We start from the raw sequence: 6,865 nt of genomic DNA, 5'->3' as shown, positions 1-6,865 counted from the left end.
GACAATACACACAAATCTTTAGTGGAAAAAGCAGATGTTATCTTTTAATGTCTTATATTTCTCAAAATGTTTAGATATTTCCAAAAATATGATGTTAATACAAAACAATGAGTTAAGGGATGGTTAAAAAAAACTATGGATGGATATATAATATATTCATCAAATACTCAATGTAATAAAACAGAAAGTTTAATATCTTTATGGCCTCAAAACCCTGCCCATGATAATGGGTCAGAAGATAGAGTACTTGCATGAAAAGGGGAAAAGATACCCAAAATATCAATTATCCAGTATTCCCATTCAGTTACCTGTTGTTCAGTATCTGGTTTTTACAAATGTTATCAGCATTGATAAAATGCTGGTAATCAATGTCTTCCTATTTATTTATTTTTTGTTGTGCACTTGGTGTCTGTGATGGGGAATTTAATGTCTAAAGCTTTCAATGACTGTCTCACTAACAGAATGAATCATCCTGGCAGTCTTGGCGAGAGAGGGACGAAGGCGTAGGTGGTGTCATCCCAGTCTATTTTCTGATTATGTCTATAATTGCCCCTGCTCTTTACAGTCACATTCGTGCCTTTTCTTTGATTTCAGTGGATTTCCTTTTGCTAGTTCATGATAGCTTTTGATTTTAGTACCATGCTTATGTATTGGAGGAAGATTAAGGCACAGACTGCTGATTTATCATGGCAAATATCTATGCCAAAAATGGGCAATGCATGGAAATTGTTAAATGCAATGATGGTAACAATGTAAAGCAGAGAACGATGCAGTAGAACCATCATCCTTGTTTGAGTTTTATAACTTTTTTGTTAATGCATAGAGAAATCTGAGAATAACAGATATACTATCAGAAAAAGCAAAATAATAATTGAAAAATAATTTTGCTGAGCCAGCCCTGCCAGTCTTAGGTGTCCAAGTAATCATTTTACCACAATCTGCTCACGATAGACTTTTATTGCTTTGCAAAAATAATACGAAACACCCCGGAGTTGTGTATTTCCAAAACTGGTGCAATACAACAATTCTTAGGTGTACAACAGTCTGCAAATTTCAGAGATAACAGATGCACCTAATCTAACTTTTTTAATGCTGCATAGTTGTTAGTGAAATAACAGTTTGATCGGTTAGCCTTGTGATGACTAAATCACAGCTGTCCTCAAGCTACACAAACTCAGCATGTTCAGCAGGTTACATGTAGGAAGTGATTTTCCATTCTCTGCACATCCAGATGCAGTTCCACTGAAAGGTGACCTAGATAACCCTTACACACCACTCTGAACCAAGGAGTGAAAAAGTCTTACTGGGTTCTGCATTATTAACGCTAAAAGCTCCAAGTTTGGATTAATCCTGTCAGGTACACTAAAAACTTCACTTTTAGAAATTTTTACGGAAATGTTTTTTTTTTTGGGGGGGGGGGGGGGGAATGACTGTACACAAAATGTATTATATTAACCATCACCAATCACTATTAAATGCAGATAAATCTAAATTTGATAGATTTGATAGGATTGATCTATAACATTGCACAGGGGTTCCCTTATTAACAGTTAGTTAAGATTGTCGTACTAAGGACATCACAAATTAATTATGTAGATGGACTGGAAGATCAATAAACACTACATTTAGCTGTTTCAATACTTTCCACGTTGAGGCTGAAGTGATTGACAGTCCTGTCCGTGACTCTGTACATCCAGTGTTTCTGTTTCCGCTGCACTGAGCATCTTAAAGGCACGAGAATTTTCGCGATTAATAAAGTTCCTATCTTATCTTATCTCTTGTTTGGTGAGCATCTTCTTGATAAGATTTCATCAAATGGTGACCATGGCTTACAATAATTCAATTCAATTTGTATCAAAGGAATAGTAACATGCAATTTCTATATTCACAACAACATGATGCCCAAGCAATTACTCTGAGTTTTGCCAGAATACAGATAGTATATGAAATTGGATTTAATAGGAAGAGGTCCTAATTAATTATCATGTGATAAAAGCCGTTATTACATAATGACCATTTAAAAGCTAAATGGCATATTTGGCATTTCAGAAAAAAACAACTGCTCAAAAGACCATCTGGTGAAAGAATATATGAACTGAACTGAAAAATAAGCTCAAATGTTGTACGACAAAAACGTATACTGTAATTTATTTCTGATTGACTCTACTGCCCCCTTTTGGATGTAATCAAAGCAACACTTCAAAGTATACAAAAAAAATTGTTTTGTGTGACTGGTAAATCAATTAACTGATAGGTGTAGGTGTATCTGTTTTGAATATAATATACAATTTGTTATAATGACAAAACAGTAACATAATGAGGGAGCTAAATTGTAGTCTGAACCCGGTTGTAAAAGTAGTTTTATCTGAAGTTCAAATTTATCTAGTGTACTTCAAAATCTAGAATAAATACACTTCTCATTATTAATATGACTTATTATCAATCAGTGTAGTTTTCTTCTTATAATTATTGAATAGGGTAACGATACATTTACATGCCAAACTAACACTTGATGTGCCAGATGAGGTGACATACTGCCCCCCTCCCCAATCAACCTCAATAAGGATAAGAGGATGGAAGATGGATGCAACGGTTAGAAAACAACATTAATTTTGTTTCTAATGAAAGCAGAGGAGCGTGACTGGGTCTCTGAGTCACATGAAGAGGACATTGAGGGACTTTGTATCATTGTATGACAGACTACATCCACTTCTGTGTTGATAAAACAGTTCCCACAAGGAAAACAACTCAAACTGTAGGTTGTAAAGGAACTGAAGGATCTACTGAATGAGAACAAGAAGGCCTTCGGTTATGGAGAAAAGGTGGAGATCAGTCGGGTTTAAGCAGAGATGAACAAGCAGCTCTGTGAGAGGAAAATCCCCCACAAGGACAAGCAGGCGCGCAAGCTACTGAAGAACAATGTGAAGGTGGTGTGGATTTGGGTGATTTGTCACCAGCTACCTCCTGGCTGGAAAGCTGGAGGGGTGAGGAGGAAAATGGACAGGGCTGATGAGATGAATCTGTTCTACAGGACTGACTCTCACTTGCCAGTCCTGAACCCTCCAAACACCACTAGTCTCAGTATGTTGACTGGGGGATTTTTAACCCCACAATACCCCCCTCACCCACTACTTTCACAGTTCCTATGACATTCTTACTGATGTCACTATATCTGAGGTTTCCGTCTCTACCTCAGTACCCTGAGTGGCCACCTCTACTGACCAGATGAGATGTGATCTGAGGAGACTCTGCAGAGACAAGGTTATGAGGCCTAATGGAATCTTCCCAGCTAGCTCTGTGGGGTCCTTCGGTACTTTTTGTCCATCTCCCCGTGCCTGCAGAACGTCCCTAGCTCTGGAAAGCATCCTGTGTGGTTCTGGTGCCAGAGATGGGGCACACCATCTGCACGGGGGCACCTCAGGGAGCTATCCGGTCTCACTTAATGTTCATCCTCTAAAAGATTAACTTCTAGTACAACCCTGGCTCATGCCACCAACAGAAGTTCTCTGACTCGTGGGAAGCTTGGTCAATAGGGATGAGTCACAGTAGAGGACACTAGTGAGGAACCACCTACAACTGAACATCAACAAGGCAAAGGAGTTGTTGGGGGCTTTCTAAAGTGCTAAGGAACCAGTCAGGAGGAAACAGCTGGTGAAGTACAGGAGATTTACCTAGACAGCAGATTCAACTGGCCAGACATCACACTGATACTGTACAAGAAGGACCAGAGCAGGCTTATGTTTTATGACATGTTTTACCAGTCCATAATGTCCAGTGTAATTCTCAGTGCTGTAGTCTGCTGGGGATATAATGGCAGTTCATGTGATGCTCAATTCCTACATAAATTTATCGGGAACATCAGGTCTGTCAGAGGACCCACTGGAAGCAGCTGTAGCGAAGATAATGGTGCAAAATTGAAGAACATCATGAACAATTCCGCCATCCCTTCTGTAGGACCCTCTTTTGGCGCACCTTCAGACTGTAGCCACCAGGGATAATAGTAAAATGGGGGGAGGGCATCTCAAGAGGAAAAATGTAGGCTTTCACCTGCTTCTTTTTCAGTGCCCAATAACACCATATTTTCTTAAATTACACAATAATTATGGCTATTTCCTGTTACATCCACACTTTGTGTGTGGAGTTTTGTCGTTTCCCCATTGTCACATGGGTCCCTTCCATGCTGCTGAAAATGTTTCACCTTTAGCTTCTTTTCGCGCTGATCCCACCTTATAGGCCAGTTTTTCCCAATCCGGTCTTCGGGGACGCACAGACAGGGAGCTGGGAGGGAGCAAAATCATTGACTGTCTGTGAGTCCCCGAGGACCAGATTTGGAAACACTGTTATAGACATATTGATTTCTGCTGGTGGATGGGGGACGACCAGGAGGGAGGCAGTACTGACTATACTTGGGTAGTATTACGGTAATAGCAGCATTTTTGTTTGCTCTGTCATGATGGAAATAGTTACTGGCACACCCCATTATACATATAATTTTTATACATGTAATCATTGTCATACATATAACACTTATACATATAAATATTTTGTATTTAATACCATATGCCATGGTATAATGTCTGGACGGTATTAAAAATGAGACTGCCCAAGCTCAGTGCTGGTGGGGAAGGACTGGTGGTGGGAGGCTTTGTCGAACTCGGGGGGGGTGGTGCTGGTAGTATGATTTTCTAGATGCCATTGGGATGGGGGGGTGGGGTTAATGGGCTAATTTTCCATCAAGTAGTTTATCATTTGAAGGCACGTAATTCACTCATGTACAGGCAAAAGTTATAAATAGTCAAATACTGAACTGCATGCAAAAAAATATGGAATATAAAAAGCTGGAAAACACACATCTATCCATCAATACATTTTCCATACCTAACTGTCCTATGCAGGGCTGCAGATCCCAGAAGCTACAGGTGCAAGGCAGGTGATAACTGAGGAAGGGGTGCCAACCCCCACTGTAGGGCACACACACCATCCATACACATCCATCCATCCATTATCCAACCCGCTTATCCTACTGGGTCGCAGGGGGTCCGGAGTCTATCCCGGAAGCAATGGCCATGAGGCAGGGAACAACCCTGGACAGGGTGCCAACCCACCAACACACATCATTCATACACATTCAATCTGGAAAACCCAGAGGAGACCCCACAATGACGAAGGGAGAACATACAAACTCCACACACGTACAGCAAACCCTGTGTGAGGCTACAGTGCTAACCACTGCACCACCGCTATGCCACCTAAACACACACACATACACACACACACACACACACTCACACACACACACACAAACACACACACACACACACACACACACACACACACGTAGGGTAAACATATCCTTATGGGGACCGCTCATTCATTTCAATGGGAAAAATGCTAACACTAACTATGACAACCTTAACCCCTACCCTGCCCTAACCACAACCATAAGTAACCTAACAAAATACAAGAGTTTTTGCATTTTTAGTTTTTTCATAGCAGTCACAGATTTTTTTATAAAATAGAGTTTCCCCTTATGGGGACCAGGAAACCGGTCCCCATAAGGGAAAAAAAACAGATATTTATAACGTTATGGGGACATTATATCCCCATAAGGATAGGTAAATCCGCTCACACACACACACACACACACATACACACTCTACACTTACAGCGAGATGACCTGCAGCAGGTTACCATATTTTACATTGTCCCTTTTCCCTATATTACAACGGGGATTATGCTAAAGTGGTAAACCATGTTCACGGCACCCGCGCTACAATACATTAGACACGTATTGCATCACTGTCTTTCTCAGAGTGTACTGTATGTCAACACATATACCTGTAAGCTTGTGCTGTTCGATAAATTTGTAACTGATCAAGAAATATTGACTTCTTATATAAGGATATAGAGTGCTTATAAACATGATTCTCAAAACATAGAGTGATTTTGCACATCTTGTATTTGTCTATTTAATTTTCTGTTTTAAAAAGGAATCGAATATCATGAGGAATGTCCATGCTGTGTACAGTGATAAATTCCATGGACAAGTTCAGCCCCCAAGAACTTTTCCAGGGAATACCATGAAGCTACTGAGGCAATAACGCTTCATTCTGTTTTGTCTGAATCCAGACAAAGGTCAGGTTGTACTGCTGAGCTAAATGCAAACGAGTAATAATTAATAACAAGACTTTTTAAAAGATATTTATAAACGTATTTTAGTGATGTGAACTTGATGCAGCTGTAAGAGTGAACTTGGAACTTACGGGGTGCCTTGAAACTGCATCATCACGATTGCGTCATCGGCCTAATAGCTGAGCGATACATCACAGGAGGGAGAAATTTTGCCGGTGTTCTGACGAGTTGAGCTACCTATCGAGACGTGTTATCAGGCCTTTCTGCGCATGTGCAGTTCCACCGTTTTGGGATTAGGGTTAGGTTTTAGGGGTTAGGGTTAGAGTAAGGGTTTTAGGGGCTTTTGGGGGGTTAGGGTTAGGGTAATAGTTAGGGTTAGGGCTATCGATTAGCACTACGGCAGCCTAACTCGACAGAACACCGGCGGAAGACATTTCGCATGACAGTTGGCTGTCCAAACATACATGCTAACGGTAGTGGCGGTATCATAAAGCAAACGGTGTTCAACCAAGTTAAGCAGTAGTCCGATGAGAATATGAGGAGAGCTATTTATATTCGTTATCTCTCACGAGAAAACGGTTAGCAGTGGAAAAAATCTAAACTATTGTGTATCGTGGCCCTGTGTAAAAAGATAGCTGCCAGGGAAATGATCAAATACAATTATTTCAAGGATTCAAAGTTTTTATTGTCATGTACAGAGCACAATGCAATTCTTACTTGAATGCCGCCTTCA

Source organism: Paramormyrops kingsleyae, chromosome 2, assembly GCF_048594095.1.
Source record: "Paramormyrops kingsleyae isolate MSU_618 chromosome 2, PKINGS_0.4, whole genome shotgun sequence".
In the NCBI taxonomy this organism is placed as follows: Eukaryota; Metazoa; Chordata; class Actinopteri; order Osteoglossiformes; family Mormyridae; genus Paramormyrops; species Paramormyrops kingsleyae.
Note: the sequence above shows the minus strand (reverse complement) of the source record.